The sequence below is a fragment of the Alligator mississippiensis genome, chromosome 3, assembly GCF_030867095.1.
Source record: "Alligator mississippiensis isolate rAllMis1 chromosome 3, rAllMis1, whole genome shotgun sequence".
Classification (NCBI taxonomy): Eukaryota; Metazoa; Chordata; order Crocodylia; family Alligatoridae; genus Alligator; species Alligator mississippiensis.
In genome coordinates, this window is record NC_081826.1 from 44,631,180 (window position 1) to 44,648,515 (window position 17,336).

General features: G+C 39.9%; 1 non-coding gene across 5 annotated transcripts in view; it reads left to right on the top strand.

Moving 5' to 3' along the window:
* LOC102563143 (uncharacterized) overlaps positions 1-15,949 on the top strand; it is a 92,855-nt gene extending 76,906 nt beyond the window's left edge. For all 5 annotated transcript variants that reach the window (XR_002092886.2, XR_002092888.2, XR_002092889.2 and 2 more), the window contains one exon: positions 10,257-15,949. This is a non-coding gene — a transcript (uncharacterized LOC102563143). The remainder of the gene's footprint in view (positions 1-10,256) is intronic.
* The last annotated feature ends 1,387 nt before the right edge of the window (positions 15,950-17,336 follow it).

The window sequence follows — 17,336 nt, forward strand, 5'->3', positions numbered from 1 at the left end:
AGCAAACTGGCAGCCTGAGTACAGGTGGCTCAGCGGGTGGGCTCAGGGAAAAAAAAGGATTGGGGCCCTCAGAGCTCAAGCAATGAGCTGGTCCAGGCAGCAGCAGGAGGCACCATGGTCACTGAGTACTCCAGGACTGCAGTGCTCACTCTGCCCTGCAAAAGCAGCCCCTGCTCTCCAAGCCACCAAGCCTCCAGTAACAAGTAACAAGTCACAGTAGGGTTGCCAGGGCTATGGGGCCAGGCATCCAGGTCAATAGCTCCCTGTCCCCAACGAAAGGTAGCTGCCGCGGGAACACAGAGCCGGCTCCTCCACTGTTGCTTGCCAGCTGCCGGCTTGGGCACGGGTGAAGCTGGCTTCTGGCAGCCGCGCACACTTCCGGGGACAAGGGGGACCCATGCCCCCCAGATCTGTGTCAGGGGCAGGCTGTGGGCTCGAGCTCCTTCCCTGCTTCTGTCCCACAGGGCCACTGTAGTCCTACAGACACAACCTGGCATGGAGCAGGGCCACACTGGGATCTCCTGGCCCCCCCTGCTGCCCTAGCAAAGCACCTCCTGCACCTGCTGCCAATTTGAGTGGCGGAGCCCTGCACCGCTTCCCTCAGTGCAGCCCCATGTGCAGAAGGTGCATCACCGGGGCAGCGTGGAGATCCCCATGCGGCTCCTTTGTCTCCAGCTGCGCTGGTTTATGGGGGGGGGAGCTGGATGGCAATCTGCTGCTGGAAGGGCTGTGGGGAGCCTTTAATGGCAATCTGCTGTCCTGCTCCCCTCCTTGCAACCCAGCGTGGCTGGGGACAGAGGAACTGCGCGGGGATCTCATAGCAGCTCCTCACCTCAGCCTGCCCCAGTGATGCACCTCCTGCACATGGGGCTGCACTGAAGAAAGCAGTGCGGGGCTCCGCCACTTTGTGGCAGGCGCAGGAGGCGCAATGCCAGGGCAGCGGGGGTGCAAGAAGATCCTGGTGCAGCCCCACTGTTCCCAGCTGAGCTGGATCATGTCTGCAGGGCTACAGTGGCCCCATGGGAGGGAAGCAGGGTGGCAGCTCGAGCCCACAGCCTGCCCCGCACACAGATCTGGAGGTGCAAGTCCCCCCGGCCCCCTAAGAGTGAACAATATGGATGGAGTGCCCAGCCAGCTCCACATCTCCCCATCTCCCCACTCCCAGCCAGCACCTCTATGTGCGGCTTCCTTTAAGGGCTGCCAGAGCTACTTCGGTTTCACATGCCCCAGACTGGGCGCACTGGCCGTGAGCGGGGAGATGTGGAACCAGCTGGGCATTTCCCAGCTAGGTATTTCCCCAATGCCTCCCCGCTTGAAGCCGGAGTTCCCAGCCAGGGGCACGTGAAACCAAAGCGGTCCTAGGAGCCCTTTAAGGGAAGCCACCCATGGAGGCACCAGGAAGGCACTCCATGTTTTTCCCCAACACCGCCCCGCTTCCTCAGCCCCCAGCCAGCTTCCACCTCAGCCCTACCTCACAACTCCCCAGCCCCGTGCAAGCCCCACTTACCAGTTCACAGGCTCCAGGAGGAAAGTGAGCCTGACCTAAGCCTTACGACCGACTAAAAGCCACAGGTTCTGCCCTTCTCCCTCTGCCTCCCCCTACCCCTCCAGGCAGGGTTGGGGCTTTCCTACCCTTTTTGCAAACAGCTCTTGGGGGCTGGAACGTTGCCAGCCTGCAGAGCTCTTTGCAAAATGGGGAAATCCGTGGGTTTCTCTGCTAAAAGAGAAAATCTCTGTTTTCTTTGATAAAACCAGGAAAACCATGGTTTTCTCCATTTTTCCGTGGGAAACAGAAAACCCGGATCTCTGGTGATCACCAGGGACAGGTCTGAGTAAGCAAGGTTTTTCTCTGCCCAGCCAGATGCAGAGCACAGACTCCTCAAGCCACCAGAGCCCCTGCTAGACGTGGCAGGAGAATGCAGTCTTCTGCCACAGTGGTAATAGATGTCTGTCACAATAAAACGGCAGTCTATTACCACCCTTTGTTATACCACTGATTTTCCTTTCACATGGTGCAACAAAGGGTACCAACATCTGTTTGCTCAGCATTAGTGCTGCCATAAAAAATTTTATGGCAGCACAAATGAGATGTCAGATGACATCTGTTTCCACCCTTAGTTCCTTGTTCCTGACCTTTAGCTTGGGTTATGACTGTTGCCCTTGATGCCTATATCTCAACCTGTGTCTCGATTACTTTCTTCTCTCTTGACCCTTATTTCTTGTCCCAGGTGCTGAATTTAGCTGTGACCCTCAGCTTTTATGTTTGTTCCAGATGTTGATCCTGAGTATTGGGTTGGACTCCCCCAAATCCCTTACTGAGAGGGGGACAAGCAGGAAATCTCCGATAGAAAGTCATGGACCAAAATGCCTGGCTTTTATGCCTGAATCTTTTGCAAGGGCTAAGAGTGATGCTAGATGAAGTATTTTTAAACAAGACTGCAAGGATGACTCAGTGGTCCAAGTGCTACCCCAGCTCAGTCAGTCTCCCATGTCCAGCTTTGGCCAATCTGCAGTGCTTCAAAGGAAGATAAGAAACAAAGATACCAAAACAATAAAATCCAGAAACCATGTTATATGCTAGCGAAGGGATTTTTTTCTGACCCTTACAGTTTTCTGAAGCATGTTGTCTAAATATAATCATTGTCATATTCTGAGCTGAAGCATTATGAGTATACTGTGTGAAATGCACAGGGTCCATGAAAAAGGGGGAGGGACAGGAGAACTCTCATCCAAAGATATGAAGACCCAAAAGAACTACCACTACACGTAGTTACAGCTCCTCCAAACCACATGTACATGTATACTAGCCAAAGGCAAAGTATTCTCCCAAAAATCAGATCAAAGCACATCATTTAGAATACATTGCCTTAAAGCTTCCACAGATGACAAGTCTATCTGCAAACCCAACCTGCAGTGTTTCATCACCCTTGCAGCTAGGAACTTGCATCTTGTTTCAAGAGTAAGTTCACCTTCCAGCCATTGGAAGTTGTTCTTCCCTTGACAGCAAGGCTGAAAAGTCCTTACCTCTTTCTCCCACTACAAAATCTCTTCATAGTGTACTTGGGACATAATATGCAATGATCAAGGATTGTTTTCCAATTCTGGTGGCATTTTTTAGGCTTTTCTTTTGAATTCATTCATGAAGTGTGGACACGAGAGCTGAGCAAAGTATTCTAGTCCTGTTCTAAGCAATACTGTGTACAGAGGCAAGACTGCTTCCTGACTTGACACCTGTCTTTTTATACCTCCCTGGGATGCATGGAGGTAAGTTCCTTTTCTGAGTCTCTGCTTTTCAGGTTTCCCATTCTGTAAGTATTATCTACATTTATTTTTCCTAAAAGTAGTACCTGCCATTTAGATACAATAAAGTTCATCCTATTGAATTATGGCCTTTTAATAAAGCCATACAGATGCCTTTGAAACCTTACCTCATCTTTTGCTATTCTACTGATCTTTGTGTCTACAAACTTTACCAGTAAAAATATTATATCATCTTGATAACCAGTAAAAAATATTAAATACTATTGGATTAGGAATCAGCCCCTATCATCTCCACTAGAAACTGTATCTCTGTTTGATATTTCCCTGTTAACTACTACATTTTGCGAACTGTCAGTGAGTCTGTTTTTAACCCATCTGACATAGGCCCTATTAATTTTGAATAATGCAATCTTTTTAATTAAAATGTCATGTGCTACTAAGTCAAATGCCTTGAAGTGTTCAATATCAGCACCGTTGCCTTTATCAGCCAGATCAGTAATCCTTTCAGCAATGATAACAGATTTGTTTGATGAGACCTACCTTCCAAGAAACCATGATAACTGGTAGGGCTGTGTGAAGCTTCAGTCTCTGATTTGATTTGGTGGAGATTTGGCCCTATTCAGGGGCCGACTCTCCGAATTCGAATTGAATCAGGAGACCCTTTAATCTCTCCGAATCAAATCGGAACCCTCCAAATCAATTCGGAGAGATTCGGAGATTCGGACATAGACACAGCTTTAAATATTTTTTCTACATACCTCAAGGTACCAGGTGGCTCGCGCATGCTGTGATGGTGGGGTAGATGGAGCGTCCCACAGGAGTGTGGGGGGTCCCCAGAGTGCTTGGCAGGAGACCCGGAAGTGGACCAGAAGCACCTCCCGGCTCAGCAATTCATGCCTCCTGGGTCTGGGGGGACACCTAGGGTCCCCCTGCAGTGAATCGCCAAGCTGAAGCGGTGCAGGGGGGCCCCCCAGCGTGCTCCCCGGTAGACCCAGAAGTGGACTGGAGGTACTTTGGGTCCGCTTCTGGGTTTGCCGCTGAGCACGCAAGGGGCACTCCTGTGGGACGTTCCATCCATCCCACCATTGCAGCGTTCATGAGCCGCGCCTGGTACATCAAGGTATGTAGAAAAAACTTATCATGTCTATGGCCGAATTGCTGATTCTCTGAATCAGCATCAAATCTTCAGATTTGAATTCGGCCGAATTGAATCAGGGATAGTGATTCGAATCAACTAATCGAAACCCTGACCCCATTTCGGGCCGAACCCGAATCAGATACAGCCTATTTTGCACACCCCTAATAACTGGCTTTTAATATTTTTATTCTTTGTTGGTAGAATCCTAAATTACCTGGATCAGCATCAGTCTAGCTAGTCTCTTGTTTCCTGGGACATCCCTTTCATATTTTTTACATATTAGAAAAACATTTGCAGTTTTTCAATATTAACATTAGTTAATAGTGGTGACATTTGTTCATGATGCAGAGTGGGCAGACATTTTTATTACAGTGAAGGTTCAAAATATCAGACAGGAAAACATTAAGACTGGCATAATGGAAAGGGGTTGAAATGTAATGGTATGAAGTACAAGTTCACGCAATTGGGAACTAAGAACAAGAATGTCTACCATAAGCTGGGGGCTTATCGTTTGGCAACATCAAAGGAAGGGAAAGATCTGGGGGTATTAATTGATCCTAAAATGACTGTGAGCAACTACTGTGAAAAAGGAAATGTGAATAATTTTGAGTAAAGATTGGGAAGTATTAATGCCATTCTGCAAAGTACTCATCAGCACTTATTTGGGATGTTCTGTGCAATTCTGGTGACAAATATTCAAGGAAGATGAGTTCAAACAGGAGCAAGGAAAAGAAGGGCTAGTAGGATGATCAGGACAGTAAAGAGCCTATTTTATGAGAGATTAAAAGAAATGTGCTTATTTAGCATAATAAAATAAAGGCTGAGAGGAAAGATGACTGCTTTCTATAACTACAATTGGGGGTAAATAGAGAGGGAGAAGAGTTATTTAACCCAAAGGACCATCTTGGCACAAGAACAAATGTGGATAAACTGTTCAAATTTGGGCTAGAAATTAGAAGGCTTAACTAATTAGAGGAGTGGGGTTCTTGCACAGCATTCCAGCAGGTTCAGTGGGAACAAAACCTCTATCTAGTTGTAAGATGGAGCATGATGAATGAATGAATGAGATTTTATGATGTGATTGTCTGTAATAGTAGTGGACTAGATTTAATTGTACATCAGGTCTCTTCCAGTTCTATTTTTTAATATTTCTATTCATGATTCAGAAAACTTCCTAGTTTTTTATTCAGGTGTAAGTTAGCCAGACCTTTTGATTAAAAATGTTTAATTTTAGCAGTTGCTGACTTGCATCTTTCTTTGTTACAGATAGTAAACTTTCTATTCTAGCAACAACATCATAGGAAATGGAAATTTCCTGCTTCATTCTAAATACAGAACAAAAATAGCTGTTGAACCTTTCTGACTTTTGTAGATCGCGCTTTACAGTTTTACATCTAATCTATACCCAGCCTATGGTTTTCTTGTTCCTAGTAGTTTTAAATTTTTTTAAATGGCTTATCCATTGATCATCCGTTGGTTATTTGGCTTCCTTTAACAATGTCTTCCTCTTTTAACTTGCAGTTTATATTCATCGTTTACTTGACATTTTCTTCCTTGATCTATCATTTTCCTCTGTGTTATCAGATCTTGCACATCTTCTTTTAATCAGGATGGCTTCTTGCCCACTGTAACTTTTTTTTCCATGTCTGTAAAATTGTGGATTTTTGAGCATACCAGTAGGATATCTTTGAACAATCCCAGCTTTTGTTAATACTTCCTGCAATACATTTATGTTCCTAGTCAGTTTTGCCAACAGTTTCTTTAAACCTTTTAAATTCCAAATATATGTATTAATTGTCAGTGCCATATTTTGTATGCATAAGGTAGATGTAATCAGATCATCATCACTAATATCTAGGCAACCAGTAATTTTGATAATTGATAACAGTAAATAACAGATTGATAACAGAGAGCTTTGTGTTATCATTTATTATTTTATGTTTATTGTCTATTATTTTATCTTTTACCTGTAAAATTGGCAAAAATGAGAGAAATATAAAGCCTTTTGTATACAATAATCAATTAAGTATGTTGTCACTACAGAAAAGATCTAAGGAACTTAATAGAGGTGAATTCAGTACTGTCCTCTGAAAAGTGTTCCAAAAACATAGAAAATTCAGAAAATTATTCAAAACCTGATGATCATTTTCAGTTTATTTCTATAGGACTCTTTTTTTTCTATGAGAGTTAATTATTCATAGTGAAATCCTCTGAGTAAAATGAATTTGGGGAGGGAGGGATCATAAGAGCAGGAACTAGATTTGCCAAATAGTGTATTTTTACATTTTACTTTTATGCTTGGTCTAGAATACAAATGGCAAAGGCATATATATAGAGAAAGAGAGAGAGAGAGCTATCTGCCTAGATAGATAGATAGATAATAAATTATACCAACATAGTTTATTTTTGTTGCAAAAAAGTATAGCAGCTTCGTAGGTTTTTAAGTCCTATATTTCATGGTAAAGTAGTTTTATTTGTAAAGTTCATAAGCTGTAAAGTTCATAAACCTGGTACAATTCTGAGACAATAGAAGACTGCATATGCCTAATTGCAAACCATGTGTCCTCAGTTCATTGCTTAACAAAAGAAGCTATAATTCTCAATAACTAAAAATTAAGCTTGTAATATTCTCAAGCTTGAAGTCAATTCCTTCCTGTGAGAGACTTGAATTGTAAGCACTGTTAATGCTTAAGAAACATTAGCCTCCCACCCACGTTTTAATACCCTGTAAGAAAAGAAATAATATTATTGTTCCTTCATATAAGATAAAAATAAGGCACAGATAAGGTAGGTGCATTAACCTAAAGTCATGCAAGTCATTGGAGACCTAGAGGTATAATCTAGATCTTCTGATACAGTTCCCAGGCAATACTGTTTCAGCATAAACATTTTCAAAAAGTTGGTTTATGAAACTCAAAGAATTTTATAAGGGAGATTGGGGGAAAATGGAGAAGGGTCAACTGTAACAGTGTGGAAAGCATTGCATCCAAACAAGAGGAAAACTTTAATACTAGAGTGCATTTTCTTTCTGTGTCACAGTGAACGGTGGCTGTATTGTATGGTTTTGTTGTCCACTTTCCTGAGCAGATGGAGCTTGCAGTTGTGTGTCACTTGTTTATTACATCCTCTTAAGATTAGTAGCTGTGTGGCCAGATGGGTCTGGGAGCACAGCTGTGGATACAAGGAAATAAATGAAACCTGTCTGATGCTGCCATATCCTTTTGAGATACTGACGTGTTGCAACTTCAACAAAGCAAAAATCTCTTTCATCTAATATATTAATAAATTAGATGTAATTTTCTTTTTTATCAAATAATATAAAATCAAGATGATGATAAGGTTCAAGTAATGGTATAATTCTAATGAAAAAAATTATAGTCAGGATCTATATAGCAAAAGGCACAAGTGAATTAATAGAAGCAATGTGAACATTTGTTAAAAAATATAAAAATACTTCTAAATTAAAGTCATCCAAAAAGCCAAGGTTCCTATAGAACAGCAATTCATATAGAGCATAAGCCAATAAGCAGTAATATTTCAAAGTTTATTAGATGGCATATGTTGAATTATTGATCCAACATTCTGATAAAATTTAAAATGCATTCATGTAAATGCAAATGAAGTGCTGCTCTATAGAACAATGCCAGAATGCAGCTGTTCTATAGAAGAATGCCAGGTTATGGCCAGGCTTTAAAATGGAGCTAGCACAAGAGTTTTAACTCTTTCGGGTTTGTAAGCTCAGTTAGTGATTCACAAGGATGGGGTCAGCACCAAGATCTGAGTCTAGTCCAGTGGCCTACCCATTGTGCTCCTGCCTAGTGTATCTCTTTCACTGACAGTATTCATCTAACACCCTGTTAGTTTTTCTTGTACAGATTACCTTCAGTATATACCTGCTTCATTCTGCAGTTTGGTCCTTCTGCCCTTTTAGGTATATGGATGGGTTGTGTTTGTGCAGATTGCAGATGGGCCTGTGGGAAAAGTTGTTTTTTAAATGTAGAGAGGAGGAGTTGGGTTGGTCAATTTTAGGACCCCCAATATATGATTTTAATAATAAATTATAATAATAGGTAATGAATTAATATGTATTATCAACAGTAGTAGTGACAATTTCCATTTATGTTGGGCATATGTTATGGCATATGCAGCACAGTATTTAAAACAGTACTCCATATTTCACTGCCTGAGAAAATTATAGTGAACAGTGCATAATGTAGGAGACTATGGACCTTTCTACATGTGCAGGTAAAGGCGTGATGGGATCTAATGCAAGATCCACACAACCAGACCTCCTACCATGCCACGTGTATAGTAGGAGGCATGATTGTAGGATCCAGCATCAAAATCCTATCATGACTTATTGCCAGTACACAGGGAGCCTGGGATCACTGTAAATAGGCACCTCCTGCACCTGAGAGTCCGGCAACTGAGGGAACTCTTAGCCCCAGCAGCCATGGGCCATCCCCACAGCTGGGAAATGGCAACAACTGTGGTCTCCCAGCCACAGAGGCACAGGCTGCGCGTGCAAATTAAAGCTGGATAGAAACTAGCTGTAATGTTATTATGTATTTTCTAGCAGTAACTTTAAAGCTGGTTGGACCTTTTTAAGGTGCCATAGTTAATTTACACATATAGCCAGTCTAAATTAATTGCACAGTTAACCAGGTAATTGTGTAATAGATGTAACTTGTAATGGGGGCCTTAGTTGTATTTTCCAGGAAACTGAAAATATCCAACTCTTTATTACATAATATTTTCTTTGGAAGCCAAGCATTTCATATTTTAAAGAGGTAGTATTATAAAGTAGATGGCTGTACTTTGATTTAACACATTCGAGATCCAAAGTCCAAGCCAAGAAAGAGATTCTGGCCCTAAAACAGAATAGGTGGCTGTAAATAGAGGTTGCATTTGACCCAGGATCTTACAAACATACAAGACCCCTATCCTGTTTCAGGCCTGCTGAAGTAAGAGGGGTAAGATCTGCTAGTGCTTTGTTTCCCCCAAACATTGTGGTGTGCTTCTGGGAGGTCATTTCCTAACAAGCTGATCAGACTGTGTGCTGTCACTGCCCACTTACTGGCAGAGCAATGCAGTTTTGAAAGGTTACTTGTGAATGTGATTGTACCCCTCTTGTTTTGAGCTGGGTCAAAACCTGGGACAGTCAAGACTACATCAAATATGATGTCTATTTACAGCCTAAGAGACAGTTGATATACCGGGGAAAGCATTTGCTACCAAAGCATTTGTCAAATTTTAAACCTCCAAAAGACTTGTTTATATTAATCAAGGAAGCTACGGAAGGTTGGGATCTTCTGAAGTTTCTAGTGCAAACTCCTGCTTTCTGCCAGGATTACGTAAGTAAGGAATGTGGAAAATGTTTATGTTGTTTTGAAGGATCTTGCAGATCAGACCTATAACAGATTAAGAATTGGGAATACCATTTCTCACCGATTTTTTTTTCTGTACAGTATGCGTCTTGTTAATGATTTAAAAGTACATTACCAAAAAGCAATCTCATTGCAATAAAAGGTGCAAATAGCCAAGCACCATCTAAATTCATGGTTCAGATTTTCATTAAAACCTATTTTCATGAATTTTGTGTTGATTGCCTAAAGGATGCATCTCGCCCACCAAAATCTGACCATTCCATGGAAGTAACTAAATGCTTGATGACATGTCAGACTGGTGGCAGTAAAGGAGGGTTCTTTAAAATGCCATCTGGCTGTGCAAATAATATCATCTGATGAGACTTCTTTGAGATTTATTTAAAAGGAAAATAACATTTATTCCTGATTTATCTGAAATGATGACGTTGTCTCTAACATTATATCATTTTTACATTTTCTCATTTGTACAGGAAGTTGCCCTTGTCCTTGTAGCTATACTGGTATTTCTGTTGGCTTTCTACGCTTTCTTTTATCTTAACCTTTCCAATGAAGTTGACCTTGATCTGGATCCAGATGAAAACTAGCAGATGCAGTGTTCTCTTTGGGAAAAAGCATCTACCTTGAACAATACTACACGGAACCACACAGTGCAACAACACAGCTGTAGGAAATGGTATGGCTTACTACACAATGATACTTTGCAATATCTCAGCCTCTCTGGTGTTCTGAATCTGCAAAATAGGGAAAAAAACTGGTGAAACAAAGCTTTTTTGGTTATCAGGAAGCACAGAAGCCCTACAGTATGATTACTGAATGGTATACTTGAATAAAGTGACCAATTTATATTATTTACTTTTTCTGAATGAAAACTTTCATGTAAAAAAACAGTTTTTTGCGTTATAATTACTGGTATCTAAAAGGGTAGATGCTAACCTCTGACGAGTCATGCACCCATTCCATGAATCCGAATTTCCCAATAGCTATACTAGATTTTTATTACATCTAAAAGAAAACACAAATCCCAAATAAAACATGTTTCATTGATTTATACTGAGAGCACATCTTCAATTTCTCATTCTCTCTCTCTCTCCCCAGCTCTTTCTGTCATACACACAGAAAAGTCATAGGTCAAAGTCTTTTCAGGAGCGATCTCTCATTTCCTGTATGGGCCTATTTTATGTCATCCTAGATTCTGTATACTCGTATATCTACAATAATCTTTTTCATCCTTTTGCCAACTGTTCAGTGCACATGTGCTCTGTAAGAAAAGGACACCTGGATGACAGAAGCTTGAACAGTCACATATGCCTCTGAAACAGAGTTCCTTGCCTCCTGTGCTGTCTAAGCTGGTGTAAATAGAAAGTTCAGACAATGTTGATTTTAATTAGTGTATTGCTCTATTATTAAAATAAAGTAGAAATTATATTTTAATTATACTATTCTGCCTCCTGCAATATCAGCCTGCCCTTCTTCTTAAGAGGATGTGGTAAAAATTGTTTTCCAGTTATACAATCATTTTCATCAAACCAATGCAAAGGGTGGTATCTGCTAACAAACGTTTTCTTGCATATTCCTAAGGAATAGTATCCTTTCATTCTTGCAAAGTACTATTCTGAATGTGTAGCATAGAGTTTATTTCTGATCACTCTACTAAACAAATGCAAACAACTTGAAAAAGGAGGTAGATCAAAGCACCTGTAGAGAGGTCTGTTCAATTTAGGTTTTATACTGTCCTGTTTGGTTTGTGGTGTATCTTTGTTTACAGGTCCTGTGATGCGAAAGGCCGTCATATTTGTGTTCTTGAAAAATATGGTCAGCATTTCACTTGTTCTGATTTTTATTTTCTTTAAATCAATGCACGGAAAGAAAAAAAAAAACACCCCTACTACCTTCAGTGGTGTAGGTTTGGTAGATTTTCTTTTAGAGGGGTTAAAGAAATCCTGAATCTATCATCAAATTAGCCCTGTTTTATCTTATATAAGAGTCTTGAGCTAAAAATTAAACGTATTTCCCAGTAAGAAGTTTACTGACCCATTGAGGAAGTGCTCAAGGTAGTTAGACTAATATTGTCATTTTAGAGACAAAAGGAAGCAAAATAATTAAAATTAATATTCTAGCATATAATAATATATTAATAATTCCATTATCACTAGTTAAAGCCCAGTTTAGGAACTTAAATCAATATGACTTATTTTAAGCCATATCTGTGCCAAGATACATTGATTGGGTAAGGACAGACTTTTTATCAGTTATGTTCCACATACTGAGTTGTGTAACACCAGACAGCCCATCAAAAAATGCAGAATATAACAGCATCTCTAATACATGTATGGAAACAAAACAGCATACATGTACCATATTTTCTTACATACAACATGTATCTTTTTCCAAAAACCCAGCTGCTGGAAATTGGAGTATGGTTACTCTGTATGTGAGAAATATGGTAAGAGTGGTTTTTGCTTCTTACCAGTAAAAAGTGATAATAATATCTGCACACAATCCACAGGGAGCAAAACAGTGAATAAGCTTGGCTCCCTATTTGTCACAACTCAGTTATTTACTACAAGTTAAGATTTTTTTTCTTCATTTGCCTTTTAAAAACAAGGTGCTTATCTTATTCTGGGGTGCATAGGGTGCATTGTATGTGAGAAAATATAGCATTTTTCATTCCGTAATTATGACCAATTGCAGTCAGAAAATCCTGCAACTCATATATTCACATTATGTAGAGTCCAGTAATACTTACATACATTGCCAAATATATTGCAACACACTGCATTTTTGGCAACGTGCTTTTTATGATATGTGGCATTTCTTTCAGTGTCAGGAAAGGCATATCACAAGCTGGCCTTTGGAGTGTGACATGCCTGTCACTTCATCAAGTGCCATGCCAGATGTCACACAGAACTGTTGTCCTCTCTTCTGTTTTGCATGAGCAACATCCACTTTCTACAAAAACCTATGTATTTTATAGGGATTCTTTAGTTAATAGCTGCACTGCGCTTTGTGTTACATGCACTGTAAGTGTACAGTATTATCATTCCATTCATAAATGTTCCCTTGTATATTGTGTTCTGAAACAGTAAACTTTTAAATAGGATATTTCTAACATAAAGAGTAACTTGAAATTATTAGAACTTTCCCTGTATTATGAGAGTTACTAGTGAAATGAAACTGTATATATCAACAATTTCACTAGTGAAATCAACTCATTGGTTTATGGAGCGGAAGTCCACAATGCCCTCAAGGTCTGCTGTTTGTATTTGAGTCTTTTAGGTGAAAGAAATAACTAAGTCACATGTAACCAGAGAGTCCCCTATTGCTAGAATACCTGCAGAGGTCCAAACCAATGTACATGGAGATGCAAAGAAAATATCACAGCAAATACAATGTGAAATATAAGTCATGCTGTTAGTACACTCATTAAAGACAGGAGAATGCTAATTTTGTAACAAGTGTGTAGAGCTAAAAGCTCCTACCTTCAGTCAAACCAGACACTTGTTTTTTGACTACATAAGCACAAATGTATTGAATAGGACCTGATTCTGGTGTTGCTTCTCTTATGCTGGCTCCATTGATTTCAGTACAATGACACCTGATTTGTATTAATGGGAGGTCAAAATCTGACCTGTGGTTATCTCAGCCAATATGCTTTCTGGAGCATTTACAGCATCCACTTCTGATACCTTTAAATGGAGATCATTTTCAGTACCTTAGGTGAATATACTTTTTTTCTTTAATTATAGGTATATGCATATCTGAGATCAGGATCAATCTCAGCTTTTTTAGCCATTTGTCTCTGTAACAGTAGCTCAATGGCTATTTTAATGATCATAAAATGAGTACGTATGAGTACGTTTTACTGGAAGTTCTTAGGAGCTTTTATTAGTGGGATCTATACTGCAGTGGTAGATACATTTGGAAGGCTATACCATTGGCCCACACAGCATGGTATTCACATTTGAGCTGTGCTACCAATTAAAGCTCACTAATGTTTATGAAATATGGAACAGTCCATGTGATTCTAGGCACTAAACTTGTATTAGAATGAACTTTAGGACTTACATATTGAAAACGTAACAAAAAGAGATTCATATGTCTCCTAGCCAGTCTTAATAGTGGTCATTTATGTTTACAATGAGAATTTCTCCATTTTGTTTGTCACGAAAATCACACTGATTTGAATATATTCTGAGCATCATTTCATATGGCTTGTTTTACGTAAAGGGTGCTGGTCACATCATTAACCAAACTCCATGAGGCAGTGACACCCCAGAGTATTCATCTCCCAACACTGAGCATGCTTTATTATTGGTCCTGCCTTCTCTTTAGGCAGTAAATATATAAACTGCAACTGGGGTTCTAGCTTAATAGAAGCTACTTGGGAAACTTGCTTGACTGACCAGACCCATTGTGGAAAAAGTGGCAGATGGCTCTAGGTTCTCCATAGGAGTAAGACTAGTGAAGATTTTTCATCCCTAGCCAGGAAGATTTTTCTCTCTAGAGGGAGTATAATGCTAACAATTATCTTGGTCAATAAAACTTTGCCAGTACTTTTTTTTCTAATAATATGAACAGCAGCAGACCAGGGAACAGTTCCATGAGTATAACAGAAGTGCAAAACCCCATTGTGGTTGTTATGATGATATGAACAGTGAATATGATAGACTTTCCAAAGCAAACATTTTTAATATGTTCACAGAAGTCCATGAGTATATTTTATTAGAATGAGAAGATATGCATTACATACTTCTCTAAAGGGCCCCAGAGATTTATTTAAAGTTTTGTTGAAGGATGCTTTATTTAAAGATTATTGAGGCATCCCATATAGACACCCACGTAATCTAGTATATATCATAGCTACGTCAATACATCCCATCAGTTGCAGCAGCAACAACATATTCATTGAAGTATTGGAACATTACAGCTACATGAGAATATATGAGATATTTTGTACTTGCTTGAGTATTCAGAGTAATATTGACCTGACTAGTCAATGTAGCCACAGACTAGATTTGAAAATAAGCAGTATTTAAACTGTCTTATTTAAAATGTGCAGGGCAAAACCCTATTAAAAGATCCACAGCCTATCAGTGAAATTTAACACCAAGCACAGGGCTCATCTTATTTAAGGCTAGCAGATTAAGAATCTCCTTTTGCAAGTAAGCAGTGTGCCAGTGTGGCAGTACTGTGTACTGCTCCAGTGTAGTAGAACTGTGTCTCTTAGACGCAAGTGAACCCTTAATGGTCAAGGTCAAGTGCATTGATGCAAGTCCTCAGAAAGAGAATGTACTTGAAATCAAGATAACCCAATTTAGAAAGCCAGCAAACAGAATATTGCGGATTCAGATGGCATTTAGAATTTTACTTAAGCTAGTACAATTATTATGATGATTGCGGCCCAGGAAATAACAATGTGGCACATCAGTAAGATAGCAGAAATGTACACTGGAACAGCTTTCTAAAGGATTTTGCCTGTACTTTGAGAAATAAATCTGAGATGAATAAACTGGCAAAGATCATGGGTATTCTTACGCTCATAACAACATTCAGTGTGTTGACACCCTCAATAAGGGGGAGAGAGAGAGAAACAACAGACTAGCTCTTTTTTTGCAGTACAATGTTTTTTCCCTTCATCCTACTATATAGTTTGCTTTAAATTACTATGCTATATATGGGGCACACATTTTCAAGAACACAAAATGAATTTTGATAGTTTGTCAATGGATTTAATTGACAGCATCCTCTACTCTCTTTTTTATTCCTAATGACAACCAAATTGGTGGGGAGACAGCCAAAATGCTAGGTACCAGTGTCTCTCAAACAGATGTCACACCATTATTTTTTAGCTCGTTTAGATGAATAAACATGTTAAACTGTGAAGTATTACATTTTAGATTTTTTCATTAAAAATGGGACAATCTGTTTACTGTCCCTAATTGAGACAACAATCTTGGTGGTTGCCAGTTTTGGCAGTTGTAACGGTGAACTATAAATATTGGGACCAATCAAATAACTGATGATTGTGAAGGATAGTTCATGTCAAAGGTTCCCTTTGCATGGATAGTGATTCAGTGATATATTTTATAATTTCTGGAAATATAATTGTTATACTAGTTTTGCATGTAAAGCTTAAAATAAACAACAAAAAACATTCAAACAATTTACTTGGTGCCATGTCTTTTTCTTCCTAAATCATGCAAAATGTGGGTAAAGCCCAAGCAACAAAGTTCAGATCATACTCCAAACTCTTCCAAAATTTGTGTGTTGAGAGCCATTATAGAGGTGGGCCAAATGTGGAGTCTGGATCTTGTGGAGATTGGAGAAAGTGAGGTGCAAAGTCAAGAACTAGGGCTTTAGCTAAATTTGGAGACAATGTGAGAATTTAAGAGCATAGATGGAGTTAGGTGGAAGAAGGCTAGTGAAGAGAATGACTGACTGATAAAAATCTTGCATGGGTCATTGAAACGTGTTTGACCAATGTCTTTAGTTCTGTTGGGGTGGGGGAATTAGTCATGGCCCCTCAGGAATGACCTTAGGAATGGGCTAGTGTGAATCAGCCTGAGTGATTATTGATGGGAAACTAACTTGCTACTGATGTAAATCAGTAGAAGATTATTTCCCTGTAGAGTAAGGGTGTCTAGGAAATGAGTGGTGACTCTTGAGCTACAATTTATGCCCTAGTCTACTCTGAGGGAAATAGAGCAGATATTCTGTCCCTTGCTCAGTCATAAATGATCCAGTATTTCTGAGAACATGTTGCTGGCACAATCCTTCTGCAAAAGAGAAACAAGAGCTTGCAAGCAAGCTAAGGGGTTATGGGTTGGATGAATGGACTGTAAGGTGAGTAGAAAGCTGGCTGGATGGTCAGGCTCGAAGGGTAGTAATCAATGGCTCTGTTTGGCAGCTGATATCAACTGGAGTGCCCCACAAGCCAGTATGGGACCAGGTTTGTTCAATATCTTCATCAACGACCAGGAAGATGGCATAGAGTGCACCCCCAGCAAGTGTGCATATTACACCCAGCTGGGGGGAAACTGGTCCACACTGTGAAGGATGCAGTTTCTAAAGATCTCCCTCAGGTTGTCATCTAATTTGAAATAAGATGCTACCATTTTCAACTCAAGACAAGGCTGTTTATAACAATTGTCTCAAGAGTTCTCACCAGCTTAATGAGCTGGTAGCATTCATTCTAAAAAGGCAGGCAATCATATGTGTCTTTATCTGTTCATTAATCACAGCCATTCTCAAGCTGCTCTTCTCAAGCAATTCTTTACCTTTGTGCCACTGTATCTGTCCTTCAAATGCTAGCAGACAGTGATAAACAAAGAACGCAGGAGGGCTGTTCCCAATCTTTACTGAAGCTAAGAATTAATTTAAATGTGTGCCACATCCCAGTATTTTATAACTGCTTTACTTCTATGTTTTACTTTACAACATAGCAGCTTACAAATTGATCTATGCTTGTTAATAGCTATCTGAATGTCTTTGCCTTATCCATAAAGGCCTTCATACAACACTGAAATACATGCTAAACTTTAATATATGAG